We start from the raw sequence: 27,852 nt of genomic DNA on the forward strand, positions 1-27,852 counted from the left end.
TGGGACTGCAGCATTTCTGTGATCCTTGCATGAGGGGGAAAAAAAAGGAGAACCATAATCCATAAAGGACTATTCAAAGAGGTAGGAACTCAGTCAGGTGAGGTTTTTTTTCCTCCTTTCAGCCCCAAGAAGCTCTTCACATTGGTCCCACACCTCTGCCTTTCAACACTACAACATATCTTCCTCTCTTAGATACTTTTATGGGCTCTGCTACCATTGTATGTGAGTGCCTCAGAACCTTTAACATGTTTATTCTTGCAGCACTGCTGTGAGATAGGGAAGTGCTATTATCTCTGTTGTTCAGCTAGTATATTGAGCACAGAGAGATCAAGTGACATGCCCAAGATCACACAGGAAGTGTATGGCAGAGCAAAGAATTGAACCTAGGTCTCCCAAGTCCCAGCCTAGCATCCCAAACACAGGACCATGCATCGTTTCTCCACTCAAGGTCAAACCAGCCCAACCAATCCTAAGGATGGTGTTAGACCTCGTCGACCTGGAAATAAATAGCTAACTTCAGTGAAGCTATGTGATTTGCACCATCTTTGGATCTGGCCCTATGTCTATAATTAGAGAAACATTTTCATGCATAATTGTGAGTTGCAAAATGATAAATGGAAATCTACAATGAAATTCATTCCACTTAGGTTATGCCATAATTCTTGAAAGTCTAGTGTTTTTTAATAGGAACACATGATTGGGGCATTTATAATGCGATTTTAATTAATTTTTTTTAAAAACCCGGAAGAGTATTTTCTCATATAAAACTTATAAAATCACTTTCTAAAGAGAAATTATATTTGGAGAGTTTTATGGATCACTATAAGTCACAGTGACCTCAAAATATTTGTTAGAATCAACTGTTATATTTGATTAGACACTAATTTTCTCTTCTATATGCTATGAATTATAGGGATACATGTTCCATGTAAATTGTACAGTAGAAAATAAATATATAGTTGGTTCTGGAAATTAAGTGACACTTGAAATGATAATATATTCTCTTTCAAATAATAAAGTATTTAAGTCTAATTCATTATGAGTACTGATGTCTGAACAAGAAATATTTTGTGGGAATGACTCATACTAGAGTCTAAGGCTGTATTCAGTGCTGACCTACAACTCATGCATTTCTATGGAAACGGCTTCAGAGGGTATGCATGGTATATAGATTAGTCTTGAAATTGGCCCTAGGTTACTAAAGGGCGTGCTCCTGCACCTGTTGAAGTCCTTAGCAAAGCACCATTGACTACAGTGGGAGTAAGTTTGGACCTAAAAGACTTTATTGTACTATAACTTTCAATAGTGTGCACTTGTATTTTCCATTGATACTGAGTTAAGAAGACACTTGCTTAAACTAGAGAGAGACCATGCTTTGGTTCAGAAAAAACATAGCCACTGTGCTTTGCCTTTCCTATGGCTTGGGTTTTGGATTCACTGTATATATGACACTTTCCAAATTTCTCCTCCTCACTTGTGACATTGTCAGGCTAAAGTAATAATTTCTGTTTTCATTGTTAAATAATTATCCTGCACCTAGGAGAAGAAGAGGAATAAAATTAAATGCATGCAACCCCAAGGTTAGCCTCTACTTACTATACAGAAATGTATAGTTAGCTAGACCCCAGTGTTACCTAATTCACCTAAGAGCACCCAGCCTTTGTATGCATTGCCATAGAAGCATGTGGTACACCAGTCCCTAGTGTTAGCAAAATGTTGTCTGTGGGAAGGCCAGAGGTCTGCTTCACCCTTCTAACATCTTTCTGGTGATAGATGACAGACCCAGTACACCAATATAGTACCCTCTGTCCCAATGGAGCATAGCATTCAATGCTTACAAATTCTGACCTTCACTGTGAAATGGCACTTTGTTAGCTAAGTACGGCCCGTTTGGGCTCAATGAAAAAATGTTTGACAATGTAAACTGTTTTTGGCTGGAAGTGTGTTTCCCAAAATGGTTCTGAGACATACAGCTTTCAGAGCAACTTTCACTGTGTGACATATTTGAGCCACCAATCCCTCTAAAGCTTTAGGGATTAAATCACCCCAGTCACAGGGTCAGTGCTAGGCCTCCCCCATCCCTGAAGTCCCACATGAAGGGATTAAGCAGTAAGTAGGGGCTTCTGTAGGCATTCTGCACTGGTATGTTTTCATCTGGAGTGAGCAGGTATAGCACAGACCACAAACTGTATGACAGGAAAGGAAATGTGGCATGAAGTGGTTTCTTGTCATCTGAAAGTTCTGGAGAAGGGCTCAACTCCAGATCTAGCATCCTTGTTCATGATGATTACTCATCCTTGTTCATGATGACTATATGGCTTTGGGGATAGAAAATGTTTAAAAGGTGGCAAGGATGGCTGCAGCTCCAGTTAACAGAGTCAGGAGATAGTGACAAAACCAAGGTTCTAGATGACGCACAATGGGTGGATATAGTTCTAAGGGTAGGAAAACCTGGAGACACTTTCACTCTTACCTCTGACTTGACTCCAGAAGATGCTTGCTCTGAAGAATCAGAACTTTTGTCATTTACACCATGTAACATAGGCAGCTGGTGTAAATCAATGAAGCTCCATTGAAGTTGATAGAGCCAGGCTGTCTTGCATTAATTGAGGGTCTGGACTGTAATAAATATAGTGAAAAGTTCCAGAGGGATGTCTGTGTTAATCTGTATACAGCAAAAACAATGAGAGTTCTGTAGCACCTTAAAGACTAACAAATTTCTGTGGGCATAAGCTTTCATGGGTGCATCTGATGAAGTGGGTTGCAGCCCACGAAAGCTTATGCCTGCAGAAATTTGTTAGTCTTTAAGGTGCTACAGGACTCTCGTTGTTTTTAATAAATATAGTCCAGCTCTTTCCTGGCACTAAAGCTTTATGGTTTGAGCTTTCTACTGCCTCGTTAGTTTCTTTCCCTCAATGTCATTGATTACATTTCCCTCCTCTGTGGGGTTCAGTTAGTACTATTAAAAAAGCAGTGATTACACTGCCCCCCAAAGACTGTAACCAGAATGTTATTCACCGCTCTTTACAACTCATTGCCCAAAAAGGAAAGTTCAAGCATCTTGGGACTGGAATCCTCAGGAGATCCAAAAAGAATAATAAAATCTCTCAGTAGCACTGCATTTCACCTCCATGTTGAAACAAAAATAATACACAGAATAATGTTTAAAAAGGTTTTTTTAAAGGAAAGGCACCAGGAGATCATTTGAACTTCAAATCATTATTGGATTAGATTTCATATCAAACCATTGAGGGAAGCCTTCAGAATTTTAATTTCAAATCATAGGGGAAAGAAATTCCTCCAAGTAATATCCATTGGTCATGAATACAAAAGCCTTATCACTCGCATCAGACTTGAGTTTAGTAGAGCTTAGGTTGTAATTGTCCATTTTTATCTTGTTTGGTAAGTGAGATGCTGCCATTTTAGTGCATGCACACTGCATCATTTTTTGCTGTCATTAATCACTTTCTTTGGACAGGATAATTTGAAGAAGCTGGAATGTTCAGTTTTTGCTTCTTTTCATTGCTTCTCTATATACTATTCCTATTTCTCATCTGGTCCCTTTCTATTGCTGTCCTAGTCCTTTCTCTCGTCTCACTGACTGTCTGCATCTCCAGATAGCACAAAGACAGCTTGTTTCATTGAAAATATTATGAGAATTTGTATTCTTGTGATTTCACCTGACCTCTCACCAACCAGTTTTTTGGGTTTTTTTTTTTTTTTTTTTTAAACCCAACCTGGGTAGAAATATCAGGAAAACACTGCTGTTTCAAAGGGAGTTGCCATAGCATAGGACATGATGGATGTCAATAGACTGAATCAAGTCTGCTTCAGAGACCATATAAGTGCAACAACAAGTAAAAAGGGAAAACAAGAGAATTGGAGACTGGGGGAGCAGACTAGGGAGCAGATCGAAGACTGAATAAGGCACTTAGTTGTGTTAAAGGAGATCTTGACGGGCTGGTAAAAATTTAAGGGGGCATTGGAGGAGACTTCAGGGAATCCTAATGTAAATGGGCTTCTTGGTCCCACATACAGTAACTTAGCAGCTCTGTGACTCCAAATGTATTGAGTTGATTGGCACTGAGATTGCCTCCTATTTTAACCTGGGTATTACTATCTAATAGCATGGCACTCTTTCCCCCCCTCCCCCCTTATGACACAACTGTTTGTCCTCGTCCAATGGCTCCATGAGGAGCAACCCCAATAGTAAATGTTCTATTTAACAAGGTGTGGCATGGTCTGCTCGCTCCTGCCCCTCTCAGAGACATTTATGCTGGTAAAACACCTGGTGCAGTTTATTTCCAATGTTGGTTCCCACCACCCTTGTACATTACACAGCCTTACACCTACGGTCCCAAGGAGCCATCAACTTCTGAGGACAGCAGCAAAAAGTAAATCTCTCTCCATCTCCCTATCTGCTTCCTCCCCTCCTACTTCCATCCTGTGCCTTTTGTATCATCTGCTTAATGGCCTAATTAGCCTCTTAGTTCTCTTAACCCATCAGTTAGGCACAGCTCTTCTTAACAAGTTCTGCTCTGAAGTAATTAATTAGAGCTGCAGTGACCAGAGTGCTGGCTCAGCTGCTATTATCCAGCATTCTGTCACATAAGGCTTCCGTAGAAATAACCCCACTGTACAGGTGTTTCCGGTTGTCTAGGAGTACAACTCCACAATAGGGACAGTAACATACCTACCTATCTGGACTAAGCAGGTTAATGCATTTGGTATCTCTACATGCCTGGCATCCATCTACTTATTGAAGAGTATATGTACTGTGCCTGTATGGGACTGATTCTGATCAAACTTGCCTTGAATTTACAATGGTATTACTACACTGATCCCAGTGGAATTATTCACAGTTTACGCTAGTGTAACTGAGAACTGAATGAAACTCTGGTAGCTTTCTGTTGTTTAGCATCCACAAACAGGCTTACATCCTGGAATGCTGAAATGAGTATGAGTTTTTCCAGTTCCCAATACCTTGTTTTTGTGCAAGTGAATTAATACTGAAATATGTTTGTTACAATTTTTTTTTTCAGAAAAGGCACTTTTTGATCATTTATATACTGTAAATTATAGTAGCATGGTGCACTTTCTTTGACCTTTTCAATATTCTGTAATTATATTGGCTGCTATTCCACTTCTCCTCCTGTTTACAGCCTCACTAGCCTCTGGGAAAGAACTGTAATGGCCAGCTGCTCAAAATATAAAATACTGCAAAGGTCAAAGCAGTATAGCATAAAACTGCATTTCACTGAGTATATTGGACGTTTTTGGAGGTGGTGGTGGATATGCATGGCACACTGCTTTATAGTTCTGCAGCATGTAAGGTATTGTTATGCAGATTATCTAGGCTTTTTGCAAAGCACATCACCTAAATGAACAAAATACCTAGCTCAGGTATAACATGTCTAGGCATTGCAGCACCTACTGCACTGCATGGTCCTGAAGAAGAAGATCCTTCAACACTGGGCAATGCTATATACCCTGGATATCTCTTGAAATATGTGCTACAGAGAAATTCGGCACTGTGGTGCTGGGAAGTGCTTCATTTAGAACTTTCTTTAAATTTTATGTACTTGCTTATTTATCAGTATTGGAATATGGTGCCAGTCACAATTTAACCCAGCCTGTACAGTGTGGTGTGGGTTTTTTCACGTTGGTGTAGTGAACTAGTAGTAAAACTACTTGAGACAATCCCTAGATTATAAGTGAATGTCCTGGAGTTATCATTATGTTAATTAAAATGGAGTTAAGGTCTTGATGCTTGTCACAACACATTTGTTCTGATACTGGTGAGCAGTGCTAGTATCTTAATCATCTCACCAGGAGCTAGAAGAGTTGACTGCTCTGCATGCTCCGCTCCTGCAGTAATTTTTAATTTCAAATAGTTCAGTTTGTATGAAGTCTCTTAAAAAAACTAGATATGTTTAAAAACAGTGTGCTTCCACGGTTTAGTTTTGTAAAAATGAAATTCCTTTTATTTAGGGTAAAATTAGTCCTGTGCAGATTGCTCGGTCTATGCCTATGCGCCAGTTATGCTGTATTTTGAGGGCATAAGTATGATTAAGTGGTACATAATCTTTGTGCTGGCTCTTCCACACAGATGAATTTCACCCTTCATGCTTGCTGAAATGATGAAAAGGCCACTGCAAACTAACCCACAGGATCACGTTTGGAACTCCATCACTCAGGCTGATTTATCAGACTTGAAAACGAGTGAAAAATGTACCCAATTTAGTGCTATTCATTCCGAAGCACCAGCATTGAAACTCCTTTAAATTTGAGATGGGCCAAAACTGGATGTTCAAATCTGAAGCCTTCAGATTTTGAGGGTAATTGACACAAATCCTATATCTGAACCTCACCCTTTTGGTTCTGATTCTGGGGTGAAACCTAAAACAAATAGTCCTATTTTTTGCTTCTGGTGTGACTAAATTAGTCTTGTGATAATAGCTGATCCTGTGAGACTTCTGCCATTTTGGGGCAAAAAATCTCATGAAAACAGCTTCAGAGATTTCATTGCCAATGAATCTGAAATGGCCTCCAACCCAATGCTAGCATAAACCTGGTGTAGGTCTGTATTTTTATCCGAAGTTAGCACTTAAGATTTTCCATAGTGCTCACCGCCATAGTATCTAACTCCATGTATAGACCGTTAGCTCATCTCTAACTAAAATAAGTGCTTAAAATGGAAACAGTGGACTCCTTAGTAGTAAATTATTGCAGCAGTGCTATACTGCGGAAGCATGCTTTCATAAAATTTAACTTATTTGATGGTTGTAATTCATTCAGTACTTCAAATGTTAATATAATTGCCTTTTGGAATGTGGAATGAGTTTGTGGTGGAGAATTATACTGTTTTAAATGCTTGATTAAAGAAAATCTATTGTGCCATGTTTGATTTTTAAATCTTTAATTTTCTTTAAAAATACAGCTATAGGAAAAATTAGCAGGTTTTCAAAGCATTAACATTTATAAACTGCTCCTGCTGCATATCACACAAAATGACATTGCCATCAAGAGCCTGGTGCAATCATAAGTGGTGTTTCTGAGCTATGCAGAGGGTGCCAATACTAATGAATTCATGTGGAAAGTGGCTTATAAAGATTTTCGGATGCATTATCCAAGAGTCATATCCAGGCATCCCAGCCTTTATTTATATCTGTATGCATATACTTACCATATGGTGAATATGAAACACACTCATAAACCACCATCATTTTTAACCAACTTGAAGGCAGTTGAAAGAACAATACTCAGTATTTTTATAGCGCTTTATATGTTCAACATGCAAGGCAAGCATTAATCCCCACAACTCTGATGAGAAGGAGAAAGGAAAGTCAGCGTTATTAGCCCCATTTTACAAATGGGGAAGCAAAAATCACACAGGTAAAGTGGCATGCCTATGGCTATGTACCGTCAGTGGCAGAGCCAAGACCTGAATATAGATTTCTGGAATCCCTGTCCTATACTTTAAAACACAAATAGCTGTCTTCTTTACAAAAACAATTCTTGCCCCCATCGACCACAACAACAGAGTGAATAATTCTTAGAAACTAGGAAAGTCAAACATGCATGGTAAGCATCCCCATGATCAGGATCATATTTTATACATTGCACTGCGCTGAGTAATCCGGGATATGCTTCCTGTTGATCAGCTAGAGGAAGTGCTATGGGAGCATGAGCAGACCTTAACGCTTCCTCATGCCTTGTCAACACTGGCAGACTAATAAGGCAAAACATCTGAGATCCCGCATGTAGTGTCTCAAGCTAGCAGAGAATTGAACCAGTACGCTGTCTTGCCATGTCAAAACCTCTCTGGTGACCGCATCAGTTTCTACATAATGTAAGCATTCATTTAATTTTGTTTCTTGATGCTTATGTTTGCAAGTGTAACCCACACTTACAGTCCATAGCATTTTGTCTACCTGTTGTGCCTGTACCACAGAGAGGTTTATAAGTCTGCACATCTTTTGGGTTAGCAGAACTGGATCTTCTAAATCAGGAAGCAGAGGCTCAAGGTTTAAGATGTAGTTGTCTGGGTTTGATCCCTGCTTAGGGTTGCCAATTGTGGTTGGATGGATGCCTGGAGTTTTCATCACATGACAATCTTTAATTCCTGGAGACTCCAGAACAATCCTGGAGGGTTGGCAGTCCTATCTCTGCTGCTGGAGACCAAGGGGTGTCGCATTGTACAAAGTTAACTTTCCAAATAAAAACTGATGCCAGGCATTCTTTTGGTAAATATTATTCCCCCACCCTCTATCTCTCTTGCACGTATTTCCATTCCTTATATACAGTCAAATCTAAAACTGGATCTTCTTTGGCCATGCTCATCTCCCTAATGTGTTCAGCTTCACTCACGAGATAGCATTTGTGCAAGTAAAAACTCTCAGAATGTGAGTTTTAAGCAGACATCATTAAAGTGATGTGCTACGTTTTTATGGGATGGGATACTGCGTCCTAACTTGATTCTGTGGATTTATGAGTGGCTAAAACATTGTCTCTCACTAGCATATTAGTCCTTCAATCCTGGTCAAGGAGATTTTAATTTTCTAGTCTCTATGAAAAGCAAAATGTTTAAAAGGTAATTGCCAAGTTCAGCAAGGGAGCAGATATGATTTCTTATTCTGGTTCTTTTGGTTCTTTGTCATAATAAATAAAATAATCTTATAAAATCTTTGCGGCTAAAAACACAGACTGCTTTAAAGAAAAATTCTTTTGATTCTCTTTGTGGGGTCTGTATTTTGTACTTAATTCTGTTGTGGATGTTCTGTCTATTTCTATTTGGAACAGAAAAGAATTCAGCAGATTGTGAGGAAATGGATGTCAGAAATTATCAAGGTCATTAGAAGCTAATTATTTACAGAACCATTTTGCTGGGCTTTGGTATATTAATAAAAATCACTTTGCTTAGCTTTTATTACATCCATTAGGAATTTCTGTGTGTCTGCCATGCTAAGTCCTTCAGAGTCTTACTCCTGTCCTGTTACACAGTAAGTCATGCACGAATACACTTCCAAATGCATGTTAAATAGATGCACATCAAATTCAGTGGTCCCCTATTATCCTAATCTCTCTGCAAAAATCTCCATTGATACTGCTCTACTGCTGTAGTACTGCAGGTTAAATACTAATTAAAATTGCACGTATCATAAAACATTCGTACTTCAAAGCTTCAACTGACTTCAATTGCACCACATACTTTAAGTACATGTTTTTCCAAAATGAGGAATTTAGTGGTAATTTATCCTGGTCTTCTGATTGCTGTAGTACTCAATAAAATACATTGTCACCAGAAAACTGGATGTGGGTCTGATGGAAATGCACTTTGATGTAATAGACAAATGGTGACAAAAAGTCTGTTTACCTTTGGTTAAAAATCCTCTTCAAACTTTTATTTTGGCCACTTAAACGCTATAGAACATCTGCGTCTTAGTGATTCCTCCAAGGCCACCAGAAAGCACATGCATTTGTCAATTTACATATCTGTCGAGACACTCTTGTTTATTTTTAACTGTTGACTTGGATGAGGCCCGTTTCTTTGATCTAAAGGTGAAGTGCTCCATCTTCCATTGTCAATTTTCTGAGCCACACAATCTGCCAGTTAAGGAGGTTTTTTTTTTTTGGTTTTTTTTTTAATTGTCACTCATAGGTCATTAAACACCTAAACATTTTGCTGATTCTAGGGGTGATTTCATTTTGCTGTCTTATTCTCTTTTTAAAATTTCACAACTTGTCCAAAAGAAAAACATTTATCACTCTTTCATCCAAAGATCTCAAAGTACTTCACTAACATTAAGATTTACAATGGCTGTGTCCCAGATTACTTTGGAACTCATCAAATCAGATGCTGTAAAAAGGTACATAGATATGTGCTTTATTTTATGGTGTCTGTACTGTATGACTATTCCCATAGCACTGATCAAACTGTCCAAAGGACTGTCCCAGCATGCACAGGGCTTGTGCAAAATCTGGGATAGATGGGCAGAGGTTGTCATCTTTGTTAGCCCAAAACTTTTTTAGGAAGCTGGAGGGAGTAGTCCCAGGGTATTATACAGCAGCCCCAAAACTGAGGCATAGACAGGCTAAATGCTAAAAGGGACATCATAACCTAGAGGCAGCTCTGGGAATAAAACAGACAACTTTTGATCTTTTTGGTCCTGGGCTGGACTCGTGTTCCCTCTAGGTTACAAGACTTTAAATACCTTAATAGTGCAAAATTGCATTGAAATACACCCTGGAACATAGTTATTGCCATTATGTCTGGAATTTATATCGTGAAATAAGACTATGCCATGATTAAAAGAGATCTGGGGAGGAGGGGGACCTTGCCAACTTCAGTGGCTGCTGTCACAGACTTTGAGACAGTGGGAATATGGCTGCATTAGCTTGTTGGGACAGGACACAGCAAGGGGGTGAGAATGGGGGCTACAGGGATAAAATTTATCCAAAAGGGATGCATGTTTCTATGTCATCTCCTAGCCTGTCAAGCAAGAGTGTATGTGTATTGGGGGAATGTCGATTACTGATTCCTCCCATCCTAGTGCCGATATCTGCCATCATTTGCACTGGAAAAGGATGGAAAGTTTGTATTGATATAAAAACAAATAAAATTGGGAGCTCCAGGAGGAGCAATTAAAAAGATTTAAAGACATTTCAAGCAAGACATTTGAGGCACAATGTATCTCCTGGATTTTTTTCCCCCTCCCTGGAGGAAGGTGGTAGTTGGAAGTGTAATCTGCATCTTGGTAATCGGTCTCTCTGGAGGGCAAGGTCTAGGAGACTTCTGGCTGACATACTGTTTCTTCTGCCATCAGGTGGTGGTGCTGCTGTTCCACCTATTGGTGAGAATGTTGACAGCTCTAGACACACCTCACCTAGGTGCAAGTTCCATGTGCTTCTCCAACTTCATATTCTGCAACCTGGTGTGTTCTCCAGGACATGAAGGGGAGCTCTGGGGAAACAGGGATTGCCCAACCCAAAAGAAGGGAGAATTCCTACTGCTAGGTAAGAGAGTGAAGTCCAGGACCTCCATGGTAGCATTCTCTGAAGTGCTTCCAGTTCCATGTGCAGGGCCAGTTAGACAGGCAGAACTGCAGGATCTCAATGTGTGGATGAGACAATGGTGTAGGGAGGAGGGGATTAGAAACCAGGAAACCTTTTGGGAAAGGGGGAGCCTATAGAGGAAGGAAGGGCTCCACCTAAACCAGAGTGGAACCATATTGCTGGCATGTAAAATTAAAAAGGTTGCAGAGCAGTTTTTAAACTAAGATCTGGGGGAATGACGACAGGTGCAGAGGAGCACGTAATTTGGACACAGACATCCCTTAGGGAAAGATCTATTAATGGAGATTCTCTATATCCTAGTAAGTAGGAGAGAATGGAAGAGGATAAAATATGGGGAGGATCTGATATGATCCAGTTAAATGAAAAAGAATCCCATTCCATTACATCGCATAATGGCAGACAGCTAAAAAGTGACAATTTTTAAGTGCTTACAAACAAATGCTAGAAGTCTAAATTATAAGATGGGTGAACTTGAGTGCCTTGTATTAAATGAGAATATTGATGCAATAGGCATCACAGAAACTTGGTGGAGTGAGGATAATCAATGAGACAGTAATAACAGGGTACAAAATATATCTGAAGGACAGAATAGGTCGTACTGGTCAGGGAATGGTATTATATGTGAAAGAAAGCATAGAGTCAAACGAAATATCTTAAATGAACCAAACTGCCATAGAATCTCTATGGACAGTAATTCCATGCTTGAATAATAAGACTATAGCAGTAGGGATATACTACTGACCACCTGACCAGGATGGTGATAGTGACCATGAAATATTCGGAGATTAGAAAGGCTATAAAAATTAAAAACTCCATAATAATAGGGGATGTCAACTATCCCCATATTGACTGGGTACATGTCACCTCAGAAAGAGATTCAAAGATAAATTTTCTTGATACCTTAAATGATAGCTTCTTGAATCAGCTAGTCCTGGAACCCAAAAGAAGAGAGGCAATTCTTGATTTAGTGCTAAATGGAGCACAGGATCTGGTCCAAGAGGTGAATAGAGCTGAACTGCTTGGTAATAGTGACCATAACATAAAAGAATTTAACATCCCTTGGGGGCATGGGAGGAAACACCAAAGCAGCCCACCATAGTAGTATTTAATTTCAGAAAGGAGAAACTACATAAAAATGAGGAAGTTAGTTAAACAGAAATTAAAAGGAATAGCACCAAAAGTAAAATCTCTGCAAGCTGCATGGAAACATTTTAAAGACACCATAATAAAGGCCCAAAATAAAAAATACAGTAAGAGGACCAAAGAAGTGCCACAGTGTCTAAACAACAAAGTAAAAGAATCAGTAGGAATCAAAAAGGTATCCTTTAAAAAATGGAAGTTAAACCCAATTAAGGAAAATAGAAGGGAGCATACACTCTGGCACATGAAGTGTAAAAATATAAGTGGGAAGCCCAAAAAGAATTTAAAGAACAACTAGACAGAGACTCAAAAAGTAACAGCAAAAATTTTAAATACATCAGAAGCACGAAGCCTGCTAAACCATTGGGACCACTGGACAATTGAGATGCTAAAGGAGCACTCAGGAAACATAAGGCAATTGCAGAGAAACTAAATGAATTCTTTGCATCGGACTTTCACAGCTGAGGATGTGAGGGAGTTTCCCAAATGTCAGCCATTCCTTTTAGGTCACAAATCTAAGGAACTGTCCCAGATTGAGGTGTCATTAGAGGAGGTTTTGGAACAAATTGCTAAATTAAACAATAATAAGTCAACGGGACCAGATGGTATTCAACCAAGAATTCTGAAGGAACTCAAATGTAAAATTGCAGAACTAATGACTGTGGTATGTAACCTAATATTTAAATCAGTTTCTGTTCCAAGGTGACTGGAAGATAGCTAATGTGTTGCCAGTTTTTAAAGAGATACCAGAGGCTATCCCGGCAATTACAGATTGGTAAACCTAACTTCAGTAACAGGCAAATTGTGTAGTAAAGAACAGAATTATCAGACACAAAGATGAATATGGTTTGTGGGGGAAAAGTCAACATGGTTTTCGTAAAGGGAAATCATGCCTCACCAATCTACTAGAATTATTTGTGGGTATCAACAAGCATGTGGACAAGGGTAATCCAGTGGGTATAGTATACTTAGATTTTCAGAAAGCTTTTGAGAAGTCCCTCGCCAAAGGCTCTTAAACAAAGTAAGCAGTCATCTGATAAGAAGGAAGGTCCTCTCCTGGATCAGTGACTGGTTAAAAGATAGGGAAACAAAAGGTAGGAATAAATGGTCAGTTTTCAGAATGGAAAGAGATAAATAGTGATGTCCCCCAGGCCTCTTTACTGGGACCAATACTGTTCAACATACTCATCAATGATCTGGAATAGGAATAAACAATGAGGGGGCAAAATGATATAAAACTACTCGAGATAGTTAAGCCCAAAGCAGACTGCGAAGATTTACAAAGGGATTTCACAAAACTGGGTGACTGGGCAACAAAGGCAGATGAAATTCACTGTTGACAAATGCAAAGTAATGCACATGGGAAAACATAATCCCAACTATACATATAAAATAATGGGGTCTAAATTAGCTGTTGCCACTCAAGAAGGAAATCTTGGCGTCTTTGTGGATAGTTCTCTGAAAACATCCACTCAATGTACCACAGCAGTCAAAAAAGGTAACAGAATGTTAGGAATCATTAGGAAGGGGATAGATAATAAGACTTAAAATATCACATTGCCTCTTCATAAATCCATAATACGCCCACATCTTGAATACTGCATGCAGATGTGATTGTCCCATCTCAAAAAAGATATTTTGGAATTGGAAAAGGTTCAGAAAAGGGCAACTAAAATGATTAGGTGTATAGAAGAGCATCCATATAAGGAGACCTTAATAAAACTGGGACTTCTCAGCTTGGAAAAGACAACGACTAAGGGGGGACATGGTAGAGGTCTTTAAAATCATGACTGGTGCAGAGAAAGTAAATAAGGAAGTGTTATTTACTTCTTATAACATAAAATTTAGGGGTCAGCAAATGAAATTAATAGGGAGCAGGTTTAAAACCAACAAAAGGAAGTATTTCTTTACACAACACAGAGTCAATCTGTGGAACTCCTTGCAAGGGGATGTTTGAAGGGCAAGGCTGTAACAGGGTTCAAAAAAGAACTAGATAAGTTCATGGAGGATAGGTCCATCAAGGGCTATTAGCCAGGATAGGTAGTGATTGCTGTTTGCTAGAGGCTGGGAATGGCTGACAGGATGGATCACTTGGATTATCTGTTCTATTCATTTCCTTTGAAGCACCTGGGATTGGCCATTGTCAGAGGACAGGATATTGAGCTAGATAGATTATTGGTCTGACCCAGTACGGCCGTTCTTCTATTATGTACTGTGCTTTTAGCAGAAAGAGGGGAGTATCACTTCCCCATCCTCGTCCTGGTTTTATTCCTGGAGCAGTGCTTTTTTACTAGAGTGTTACAAATACATTGTCTGTCCACCTCTGGCAGCCAATAAAGTCTTAATTGCTAGCAAAGTGATATGATATGACTTCAGAACTTGTATCAACTTTATAGTCACTGCAGAATTTTATATTTGCTAATGGTGCACGACAATAGGGGAGATAAAACTTGGCTGCCCCTACTTCAAAAGCATAGTGTTTTGCCAGTTGAACTAAAGGTGAATCTCTCCATTACCAGTAGGGGCCTCTGATACAAAGCTGAGCAATTTTTATTCCTTTCAGCAGAGAGCAGTTGTACATGTAGACACCAGTCAATTCCATGATTGCTTGTCCAGGCCAGGATTTAGGGAAACTTACGCTACAGCTACACTGACGGCGGCAAAGTCGCTGCCGTCAGATCTATTTCTCTGGATCGACTGAGCAGTCAGTGAAGACCCGCTCAGTCGATCCAGAAATCGACGTACTAAGACCACCTTCACAAGTGGCGCAGCACAGTGAAGACGGTGCGCAGAAGAGAAGCAGATAAGTCTATGGGAGTTACGCAAGTTTTTTGCATAACTTGCGTAACTCCCGTCAACTGCCGCCGAATCTCAAAGGTAAGTGTAGACAGGGTCTTAGTGTGGTGACAGTAGGTAGAACAGACTGTTTTTACTTAGTATAAAAGAGCAAGCAAGATCTACAAAGACCTAGTCTGTATCCAGATGCCTGAATTGAGAATCATTATTTGTATTGTATTCACTACAACAGAATGCTGCCCTGTCTTTTCACTGCCACATGGGGTACTAGCATATATGCCTCTGTGAGCTAGCTCATTCCAATATATCTGAGATTCTCTATGTAAAGGAACAGGATTGGGGTTAATAGAGGTTAAAACAAGTGAAGAGCTGAAATGAAGACAGTATTCATTATTACACAGATTATTATACAAAATCCTGCCTTATCCAAATAGTTGTTGCATTCATGTTTTTCTGTAGCAAGTCAGCTTTTAGCAAATTTTGCAGATATTTAGGCACCACCCTTTATCTACTAAGACAAATTTGTTCCCATCTAATTTTCAATAAAGGTCTTCATTGTACAATACAGATACAGTAACATTGCACTGATAGAAAACAAAATTCCTTTGCCTTTGACGAAGTTAAGCAAAAAGCAAGTGAAAAAACTGACCTAAATGCTCATACTTTTGAACATCCTTGTTAATTTTTTTTCTACATTAGCAAAAAAGCAAATAATTTTTCTCAGACAATAAAAATTAAGAGGTAATGCAGGAAAAATTCACTGAGCAGCAAAGGCATTTAATAAATCTCTAAATATTATTTAGGCTAATGTGGGGTTTTATATATATAATATAATATATTTTAAAAAATGTTGATGGATAAAATTGATGTTTACTGTTACGTATTTTTTAAATTTTTATCTATTTCAATTTTCACAGTGGCAGGAAGTTTTTAGGGGGTCAGACTAATTATTTAATGACAGTATATGCTGAGATTTGAAAAAGCTAAAGGTCTATACCCATTAAAACACAAATTGTCAACATCACAAATCAAACTATACAAAGTAAATATCCTTCAGTCAAACTCTGAATTCTTAAGCAGCATTTTTCTTGTTACCTATCTGTAAATTTCAATTATAGATGGAAATATTTTTTTCGTTGTTTTGTGTGTGCAAGGTAAAAGCAACATTTACCAGCAAATACCATTAAAAATCTAATCCTTCCAACCCTGAGGACAGCCGTATACACCTCTGCATAATAACTGCCAGAATTTGGTAGTTTACATTATTTTAAAATGCAGATATTTTTTCCTTCCCTCAAGGCTTATCTGTTGTTCTAGCTTTTTTACTAGTGGTTTTCTAGCAAAGATGACCTGTGGATAAATGTCTGTCAATCTAATAGCATTCCAAACAGAGCTGCTATTAATAATTCAAAGCAGTAGGTTCAACGCGTGATGAGGCATTGCCTCTTTGTTCGTAAGCCCATCATTTTGCCACTTAACTAGAAGAGAAATAAAAAAGTAGGAATGTGCTGAATTATCAAAATATGTGTTCAGTGGTCGGAGTAGTAAGAAGCAGCAGTGGGCAGATGTCGGCTAATCTGCATTCCTCTCCCCATTAGATCACATCCTGATCTCTAATTGTTACAGATTGGCTTATACGCTAACTAATTCAATTTAATATCCTTTCCAAAAATTTTATCTCTAATTATAATTGGATATTCTTGATAGCCATACACATGTCTAATCCCTTTTTGAATCTTGCTAAGTTCTTGGCCTCAATGACTTAATGTGACAGAGTTCCCGAGTCTAATTATGCATTGGGTGAGTTTTAACAGTGTTGAGTTTGCCACCTATTAAGTTCCTGAAATGTCCCTTTGTTCCTGCTCTAAGAAAGGCCAAAATGGATTTCAAATTTTTTTGTTGCATAAATCATGACTTAATTTATGCTTCTGTCTATTGTTTTCACTAAAATTAGATTTCCAGATTTTAAAAGATTTCCATTTGGCTGGATCTCCTCTTGAATCCTGCCTTTTAACCATACTAGTTTACGCCTTATCTTCTTGGTTCCATTTTGTATAGTGGTACAAATGCTTTCTGATATCCTACTATTGCTTTTGTTTGTTTGTCTGTTTGTTTTTAAGTAGCATCTGCCAACGCATTTTTCTCCCTTTACTTTTAACTTTTTGGGCATATTGAACTAACCTTATAATTTTATTGAGATCTTCCTTACTAAAGTTTAGTGTCTGTGCCTCTTTTTGGTACCTTACGTCACTCTGTACCTCCAAAGTTGCAAGTATTTGGAATGAAGGTTTTCATTAGATTCCTAATGAATTCATTAGATTTGCTAATTGTTTGATGAAAGTTAACCTTGTATTACAGAATACCTCTAATCCATTTGATGTTATAAAAGCCTCTTTTTGAAGCCTACCTCGCATTTCACAAAAGCGGAGTACCAGTCCTAACCTGTTGGGATTTTATTCAATTTTCATTTTTGGCTGGCTGAATATTTTCATACAACCAAAACCCTGCAATAGCTACTTCAGAATCTGGGATGGGCAACTTGTTACACAGTGACCAATACTCTGCTCTCAGACTAGCTGAACTCTGAAGTAATTCTGCTGAGTTTAGTGTATGGGATTTCTGAGCCAGCAAAGTACTTAGGCAGGTGCAAAGCTTTAAGGGTGTGATTTGTTTGATTTCAACAGGACTGCTTACACTGCTGTTGAAATTGAGCAACTGCTTACATTTTTTTCTAGTGCATTCTTAATTTCTGTTAAATGTCACTCTTAACCAATTTGAAAATAAAATGGACATAGGGAAGTCAAATTGGCTAATACATATAGTTATTTAAAATAATATCTCAGTAGCAAATGTAGAATTGTTTTGCTAGAAATGCATACAACATGTGGATTCTGCTTACCAAAATTTTATTCTAAAACGATATTATTTCCTTTCACTGGCATCAGTTTTTATTTCAAGTTAGTATCAACACAGATTTCAGTTAATTTTCTTTGGTATTGTAATGATAACAACATAGTCCTACTTTAACAGAAAGTGATTTTTTGGGGATTGCAGTGGCTACTTCATAGTTACATTGCAAGCTAGCTTTCTGTTAAAGACTGATATAGTTACTAATTTTAAATAAAATTGGATGTGTGTTGTAAACCAGATCAAGGGATAGGAAGGCTAGATCCACTGACTTTATTTTTAGACTTTGAACTTTATTTTTAACAGATTGATTGATTGATTTTTTTTGTTTGTTTGTTTGTTTTTGGTCAAGGAAGTAAGATACATTAAAAAATCTACATACACTATAACTCTTTTGGGTTAATTGTAGTAATTTAATTATCAGATTGTCTGTAAAACTTTTTAAATGCGGGAGGGAAGTGTTGATACTGGACGCTTAATGATCAGTGTGAATACCAGTGAGACATGGTATGCCTGATTTGCAGATCAATAAGGTTTAATGTGTAATAGATATACTATTTGAATAGAAAGCCTAAAATTAAATACCATATATCATACTCACTAAGCCTGGAGAGCTAAGCAGTCACTCAGAAGGCTGTATACAGGAACAGCTTTCATCAGGGGCTCCGCCAGGGAGTCAGTGGTCTCTGGTCCAACCGGCAGCACCTCCCGCGGAGTCAGGTGTTGATGGAGTGTGCCCCTTTGTCTAAATAGTGACTTCTTATACCCTTCCATAAACAGCTTTCACCTAATTATCTCTCTACTCATTATCATATATGCTAATTACCTACATTGGGTTTGCATCCTTGACTACATTCCATTCTCATCATGATAATTTGGGTCGTCTAGAACAACATCTGGTGATAGGAGGGGCAGTGTAAAAATATGCCCCTTGGCAATGAAAAAGTGTACCCCCCGACATTCAAGGATAACTTGTTGTTCCCATCACCGTTATCTATGTGCAGCTGCAAGCATACATGTTGTGTAGTATGTCTTGTGATGTGCTGTGGTGTGCAGAAACTGAGACATCTGCAAGGTTACTCAGTGATCCTATTCATCCCTGCCAACTGGAAGATGTCATGCTACGGGGGTCAGAATAGCCAAGCAAGCAACTGAAGCTATGCTAGGCCTGTAGGACAGTGGTCAGGCAACTCAAATTGCACTGGGCCTCCAACTGGGAGGTGTAGGGGAGAAGAGGGGACTTCTTAATAAATCAAAAACATGGTTAAACTATTAGCAAATAAAACTAAAGCGTCTTTGAGCTGAAATCCATATCCTCAGGCCAAATACATTATGGAAATAGCTTCCTCAATTGGATTTGCCAAAGTTCTTTAAGCAATTCTGGCAAATGAAAGGTTGCATTGATGGTACCTTTTTCCCCCCCATTCCACTTTAGCGCTACTGGCCAACTGAGAGGACATTGCCATAATCATAACAAATATTGTCTTCTGCATTAACAACTACAATACAATCACCTTGCCTCAGGTCACTGGGAATTCTAACTTTTGGTTCTCTGGAAATATGGCATTTGATTACTGCATGCTGCTGAGACATGGCATGTAAAATTGCACACTATATTGAAATGGGACAAAAATAATCTGTCACCACTGCAGTTTTAAATAGCAATAGTGAAAAGGCAATTCTGTTTAGCTGACCGATTACCTTTTGTAATCATCTAACTCACAATTAGATTGTGGTTTGATTTCAACCACATTCCAAATGTTCCTTTTTACTTTTTTCACCTTGAATCAACATGCTATCAAATAGTCAATAACTGATAATATACTACACCAGTTTGTAATCATTACAGAGTACAAAGAAAGCATGTTTCAAACATCAGAAAACCAGATTGACATGGAAATTCCTCTTTTAAAGGTTAGAGTCTGGACTGTTGGGAAAACTTTGAATGCCATTCTTGAAGATAGAAGACCCATCAACTGTTCTCATAACCAATTTCTCTGGTGGAATAAATGTAATTCTTCAGCCTGGTGTTTATTTTGTGAGGATAATTTGTATTAGAAAATTAATATCAGCTATATGAGTTTGTTGATGATAGCTTTGAAAACAATTAAATGTGACTGGCATCTGGAGAAATGGGAAAAAAACACTGAAGGCTCGGTATTAGTGTGTGTAGAGTAAGGCACTTTGATAGAAAGAGAGAGAGACCTCAAATGATAGTATTTATTTGATAGCATGAATGTAATAACTAAAATAATGGAAAACCCTGAGGAATCAAGAATAAAATCATGATGCCCAAAGAGAAAAATAAAAATATGACAATCTTTAAAGGGTTTAACTGAAAGAAGAAGAAAAATAAACCTTCCTTAACAGAGAGATGAAATTGGCTGACTATAAAGGGCACTGTTACCCAAGTGAGTCTGCTGTTTGTTGAACAAGGATTCATACTGTATGTAAAGAAGATCCTCTCATTCAGATATTAGTTTTATGGTTTTATGGCTAGGCTGACCTTTAGCCCCATGCTCTTTGTTTTATAGAAAGGCAATCCTGCAGGCGTTTGTCCTGTAATAGCAAGAGGCATCTATAACCTGAAAAGAGCACAGAGAATAGTGAGCCTGTATGGCTTCTAGTACAGCACATTATTCATACAGGTTGGTAAATAATGGATTACCACATGCAGGAAATCAGAAAGAGAAGACTAGATTTCCCCACTCCCCAAACGCCAATATGTTTCTTTCAAGAACTAAATAAATGCCTGCTACATAGGCAAATATAGCCCACTGACCCAAGAGTTTGCAAAAGGTCATGTTAGACTCCTGCCATCAGTTCCTTATTCCCTGGGTTATGCGTAATATGAAAAGATAGCCACAGACTAGGGTTAAACATATTGTACTTCTGAAATGGATTATAACGATGCCTGTGAAAATATGTGGGGTGCTTGATCCTTCAACACTTCCTCACTAAAGTAGTATGTACTTATGTAAGTGAGTATGTCCTGTTGGATTGAATGGGATTTACTTGCAGGAACAAAGTTTTGCAGAATCTGGCCCTTAAATTTTAAAGTTGGAAAAAACTACAAATATTGGGCTCTGCATCTTTTTTTTTTTTTTTACCTTTCTGAACAATACTAATGTTCCAGCAAATATTGTTGAGATATTCTTCAAACCAATGCTCCATACATGGTCAGGCTTCAGTATTTACTCTGAATAAACATTTTTCTTGCAATTTTGATTTCAAGATTAAGAGTAAGAAGAGTTGTGTAACAGTGATGTATTCAACTATTACTGGAGGACAGTCTTGATCTTAAGAGTATTTGATCATTTCAGTAAAATGCAACCGATTTTTAATCTTTGCTCTCCATGACACAAAATGGAAAATTACTCAAGATATCACCAGTTGTTTTAAATTTTAACTTGTGCTACAAGCCTGGCACATAAAATTCTGCGGTGAAAAGAGCAAAATGGAGGCACTCATTTATTTGCTAATAGCAGCACCTATGGTGCACATTGATATTTTTAAAAAAATTGCTATTTAGGTGTGTGGTCTCGTGGCCTATTTAGTCTACTAAGGAAGAAATCTTCCCAGAGTTGCTCTGACCTATCCAGTGCTGACTAATATCCATATTTTGTTCTACAGGTGACATTGTCGGGGACACAAGAAAACTTATAAAACAGAAAATCTTAGCACTTGATTTTATTCACAGCAAATATTAATCAGTTCTTACACTCTACTTGACTTCTTTTTCAAATTGCAGCCTTACAGAGGAACTGGAGAATAATAGTAATGACAGAGTTTAAAATAACCGAGTCTGTTTTTGCAGACGAAATGTAAGTGGATTCCAAATGTAAGTGGATTCCATAGAATGTATGCAGGTCACTAAGTGATCGGTGTCTAGGAACTTGCTCTCCATCTTCACTCTGGCCTTTTCTGCACTCACCACTGAGGCGTAGCCAGACTTCCTTAGACATTCAACAATGCACTTGTAAATACAATTCACAAGTTTGAGACTTTAAGATGAAAGCTGCACATTCATTTTTCTCCTTCTTTGTCCTCAGATCTTGGCAGACACCTTTATGGTTGCTATCACCACTCCAAAGATGTATCAGACAGTACACAATGTTCATAGTCAGTTACTTCTAGATGAGTTAAATTATTAGGATTACTTTTACAGATACAGTTTCTACCAGAACAAGGTTGAATAATACAAAAGTATAAATAATGGAATTTATTTAAAAAGTTGAAACAGAAATACATGTATATGCATATATATTCTATCTGGTCTAATTACTAAAAGAATTAATATAGCTAATAGTAAGACTGTTATATATACACAGTGCCTTTTACTCCAAAGGACTATACAACCTGTGAGTCAGGTTTTGCTGTCCTTGAAATACATGCAACCCATTGACTTCAAAGGATTATCAAATGTAACAGATCACATAACATGGCCTGTACTGCACACACCACCAGCATCTTCATGTGAGTATCTGTGGAGAGGAAAACATCAGCAAACTGGTGCACAGCATGCTTCCTGATAGTGGGAGGAGGAGAAATTTTGGACACGGATACTGGAGCAAATCTTTTTTCTTATTGAAAGTCTAATTCCATTTTTCATGTCTGTGCAGTGCTGGGGGTGGAGGGTGGGGGGGACTTTGTGGGTGCTTGCTCAAAGCAAGCCAGTCTAAAAGTAATATTAGAGATTGTGGAGGCTGCCTTACATCAGGTGCATTTTATGGTTTTTAATTTGATTTCATTACTGAATATGATGCTTGCTCCAGGTAGTTGTGTTTAAAAGGGTGTTGAAAACTCCTATGTGCTTAGTGAGTGGGGAAGGAGCACCAACTGAGGAGACATGGGGATTAGTTTATCCTTACTAGACCTTGTAAAAGTGTGTGAGGTTCTCAGCGGAGTCTTGTGCCAAATATTGTGCTTATTTCAAAAGGGACTGTTACGTATAGCTTAACAAACCTGGTCCTTTTTACTACTTTGAATAGCTGGTGTTACACAAGGTAACTTGAGTATCAGGTTGCAAAGGAGTCTTTCCTGTCTGCTATTTATCTTTCATTACAGGTCATTCATTATTCCCTGATTTTAAAAAGTTTCCATCATAGTCAGGAAGCAGAAACTATTCCAGATCAGGTGGCCAATCGCATAGTGTGAACAACAAATAATGGATTGTAAAAATAGGCTGTGAAATCTCACAGGATGAAATTTGTCCATAAACTGTTGGAATTATTACAAATAGCAAACTTTTAAAAATAAGTCTCTTTGTGAAGGATTATTGAACAGAATAAAGGATCAAATGCATTGGAGAAACTATCTGCCTTGAATAATTTGACTATCCCTTGTCGGAGTTTTGTTGTGCAAGGAAAGCAGGATTGAGTTTTTTAAGCTATTAATATACTGAGTTGAGGGATAGTCTTCAAGGCAAAACTCCACCATGGAAAAGATATTTCACAAAAAATTATAGGATTATTGATCATCATCCATGAAATGTTGGCTAGGGAGGTTTCCCAGAATCTCAAAATTAAGGCCAGGGACAGTTAAAGAAACATTTCAAATTATTAGAGCTTTGCTTTATTCAGAAATCAAAAGAAATATTCAAAGCCAAAGTCACTAGTATGCTCCAGCTGCTTTTACGTTGCTCTGACAACACAAAGCATCTGTAAACCCAGTTTAACCAGCCAGTTAAAATGGGTTTACATCTTCTTTGTGTTGCCAAAGTATAGTCTGCATAAAGTTCAGGCAAAGGTTGCCAAATGTGCTCCTATACATGGAGCTTATTCAGTCAGGTGAAGAGTACGCTTTCAGATTTAATATCTTCTGCCATGGCATTGCTTCAGCGAGATGGATCAGGGCAACACTGACATCACAGCACCAGCAAGATAAGCTTTTCTGGTAGCTAAAGTGGATGCTAAAAATAATCGCAGTTTTTCATAAGTGTTCAAAGTCCACATGTAACCATCATTGTTTCTGTTGGGCACCAAGGATTGAACTTCCGAGCTGAAGCAGGAGCATCCATAGCTTGAGTTAATGGAGCAACACCCTTGGCTGGGAGTCAGAGGAGACTTATTTTCTGTGTGTCAAGCCCACAAGGTGACACATGTAACACACTAAATGGTGATTTGCATATAGTCAATGGCCATTGCCAGAAATGAACGATACAAGGTCCAATCAAAGCTCTCACTGCAATACTCAATTAATTTTGGTTGATATTTCTTGAGGTATCTTGAAACATTGATCAAAAAAAGTGTCCCCTTCTACTGTGACTTGCCAGTGTGTATCAAACATTGCTAAACTGAACTGGGTTCATTTGTAGGTAGGACTCAGTTTTGCAAATGCTTTGCAAACTATAGCAAACCTGAGCGGAGTTCTGGATTGGCTTTGATGATAAAACCTGAAACCAGGTCAGACTTTCCTAGTTCTGGGTTTCATTGTAAAAGTTTGCACATCTGTAGAGTTTACCTCCATATATGTATGGTATCTGAAGGATTAAGATGATATATGGTAACTGACGTGTTCTGAGATTGTTTCAATCAAAAGTTAAAACTCACTGAGCCACTGAGAGTGGAAAATCTGACAATAAAATCAATAGTTGTGAGTTTGATCTTAGAAGGTATGCCTACATTGCAGCTGGGAGTGGGATTCCCAGTAATGTAGTCATTTAGGCGACCTCACCTCAAACGAACATGCTAACAATAGTAGTATAGTCATTGTGCAACCGGTGGTGGCTTGCGCTAGCCACCTGATTCCAAGCCCAACTAAACAGTTGGGTCAAAGTAAGGGGTATGGTAGTTAATTGATGGTAATTTTGAGGTGATATGACCAAATCATAGGAATGAGATTTTTAGAACTGATAAGTGATTCATATTTTCTACCTGGCAAACCATTTCAGCATCCCCTCTCTTTGGGGAAATCTATCTTCCTGTAAATTTCTTGATATTTTCAAGACATGAAGTCTGTTACCAATTCATGTTCAAACTTACTTAGTAATTAGCAAGCTCAGGTATCCAAGCTTGATTGGTATTTATTAATAAAGTTATTAGTACAGCGCATAACAGAAAGGCATATATGTTACCAAGTCTGAGGAATTGAAGCTTGCAGCCAATGACATATGACAGACTAGTCACAGTGCTATATGGTTCTGATTTCCTGTCTACAGTTTCTCCCAATTTTATCCCTAGTTTCTTAGGGTGCCTGCAGTTTTGTTTCCTAGTAGTTCCCATTTTCTGTCCTAAATATATCTTGTTTTTAGTACAACTCCCTGAATTATAGGTTTTATAAAAGTCTAGTTTATAGGTCAACAACTCCTCACCCCTGGTATAGTAAATTTATTTGATGGTAGCACTTAACACAACATAAACTACAGCACTAATTCTACCTTAATTAATTAACTTTATATAAGGCTTAGCATATATTGTAACAGTTTGAAAAGTTACATACGAATCAGCAAAGCAGTTGTTTAAAGTTTTTACTTTTTAACAATAAATCTTAATCAGCAAAAGAATATAACATAATGACAATTATAATTGTGACTCAATCAGAGCCTCAGAGGTTATTTCTATTTAAATGTGCAGGCAAATATACATGGACGTGCACACATCTAACTGATGTTTATAAAAAATTAATTAATGTTACAATATTTTGTAAATTTTTGTCCCAATTAAATTAACATTGTACCTCAAATTTGTGTTGTTTCTAATTGTGTGCAAATTTTAGTTTTTGTTGCCCCCCTCCCAGTCACATGAAACAAAACATAGAACATGTAGAACAAATTATAATTAAAAAAAAATAGCCCTGCAATTATGTTTGAACATAAAAATAAAACATTAGAAGCTCAAATTCACTAACCATTTCTCCCCCAATTAAATAAAATAAAGCAAAGGATTAATTAGGTGTTACCTGTTACATTTCCATTTAAAAATTTACAATAAGAATTGATTACAATTCTCATAATGTATTTTCCTACTCAACTGTATTAATTTAATTAGCTCAAGGCAATTTACGTTTGTTTTAACCTTAAGAGTACTACTATATATAGGCAAACAGGCAATCCTGTCAGGGCACAGGCAACAGTGGCCAGCTCTGCATATTGAGCTGAGAAAGGGATAAAAGAAAAAACATAGTTACAGAGGTGAGCAAGTGAGGAAGAGGACATACAGGCCAAATTTAGTAAACTGTTCATACATAGGGGAAAATCCATGTTTGAGTTAGTAGCTGTGTTTTGATTGGATTCTTCAGTCCTGCTTGTTGAAATAACATAAATAGTTTAGTCAGGAGCCAAAGGTATTTTTCATGGGAAATCGTATAAAGATTGTGCACACACTGAAACAAAAGCACAGGATTTAGATCATGATACCAACATGTGCTTTATTTATCCATGGGAAATGGAAAGGAAATTGTAAAAGCTTTGGGGAAGACAAGTCTAAATACTCTTATTAAGATAGTGGGACAGGACCCATAATAATAACCGTGATTGTCATATTTGTGCTGAGCAAAGCCTTGCTTCTACCACTGGTTGCACAATATCCCAAAAAGGGGTGTAGAGAACTGATGAATTATAATGGGCAGGCTTTTAAACTGTTTCAATGGCCTGGGAATTAGATATTGTCATTGGATCATTTCCCAAAACACAACAAATTCTACACATTAAAAATGATTGATTAAATCAATTCTATATCCCTGTCGAACACAAAGTCAGACCATAGGATATTCTGTGGCTCCCATAATCAGATAAATGCTAAGATATGAAGTCTATTTATTATTCCTACAGTGACTGGCAGCAATTGACAAAAAGTAAAGGAAATGGGGTTACTTGCAAAAGTTTTTAAAACAACGCATTTTCTTTAGGAAAGGCAGAAGGGAGGGGATAAGGGTTTTTTTTATCTAGGATAAAAATAGCAATTCTATTCCTATGACTATTAACACATTAAGCTGCTAACCTTAACTAATGACCCACATTCCCTTTAAGCGAGCAACAAAACATTTTATACATATGCTTAATATTTTAATTTACTTGAGGGCTTTTACTTCTGTTTTTTCTATTCCTCTTCCTCCTGCCATTCTTTGCATGTTAAAGGGTGGTGAGCAGGGCTTTTTTTTCATTTTAATGTTATTTATTAAATCACTTTTAACATTTATATCAGGCATAACCTTGTTCAAAGAGATGTTGAATTCTGTAACAGCACGATGTACCCAAAGGGGATACCTATTCCAAAGGTATAATTTAATTGCTAAATAGAAAAGTCAATTGACAATGGTTATGTGCTTTGGTTTCAGAGTTCAAAATCCATTGTTTAAATTTAAAATAAGATTTTAGCACTTCAAAACTGCAGTGGCTTAGTTGTATGCTTTTTTGTGTTTTAGGAGTGGTGTCCATGGGCAACAGTTCTTAATTCCCATAAAACCACATATTTGGTTAAAAGCAATATTGCCTGTTTGTTTCTTTTTACAGACAAAACAGTTTAGCAGAAAATGGCAAAGGGGGAGAAATAAACATTTTCTCTTCTGTTTGTACAAATGTTGGCTGCTGGCCAAAGAATCCAAGTGACATCTTTGCTTTTTATTATCTCCTGTCAGGTTTCAACTTGGAATCCAAGCTTGCACAGGAATCTTAATTTAAAGGCACAATAGCAATTTATGATTTAATACCTTTAACTTTAAATTATTGGTAAATTGCTTAAGTTAACCTTATTAATATAAAAGCAGTATTTATCTTTATAATTGCATGTTCAAAATAAAAAACCTCTCTTATTATTAAGGCAAACGGATTTTTACTGTAATCTTTTGAATCCAGTTCATTTTACACAGACATTTCACATACATCTCTCTCTTTAAATGGGTTTTATAAACATGGAGTATCTATTTAGGTCCTAAAAACCTTTCACAATTATACAAATGTATTGCATCCACTTAAGAATTTTTGCTTAAAATCTG

At 37.6% G+C, this 27,852-nt stretch overlaps 1 long non-coding RNA gene across 2 annotated transcripts in view; it reads left to right on the plus strand.

Annotated features, from left to right (window-relative positions):
• The window catches only part of LOC137153909 (uncharacterized), a 183,812-nt gene that overhangs the window by 20,245 nt on the left and 135,715 nt on the right, over window positions 1-27,852 (plus strand). The window contains exon 3 of one of the 2 annotated variants that reach the window (XR_010919944.1): window positions 19,834-20,206. The exons of the other annotated variant lie outside the window; for it this stretch is intronic. This is a non-coding gene — a long non-coding RNA (uncharacterized lncRNA). Of the gene's footprint in view, window positions 1-19,833; window positions 20,207-27,852 lie in introns of those variants that run through there. 2 annotated transcript variants of the gene reach the window in all.

This window comes from Emydura macquarii, unplaced genomic scaffold, assembly GCF_026122565.2.
Source record: "Emydura macquarii macquarii isolate MOO-44397 ecotype Brisbane River unplaced genomic scaffold, CSIRO-AGI_Emac_v2 contig_1253, whole genome shotgun sequence".
In the NCBI taxonomy this organism is placed as follows: domain Eukaryota; kingdom Metazoa; phylum Chordata; order Testudines; family Chelidae; genus Emydura; species Emydura macquarii.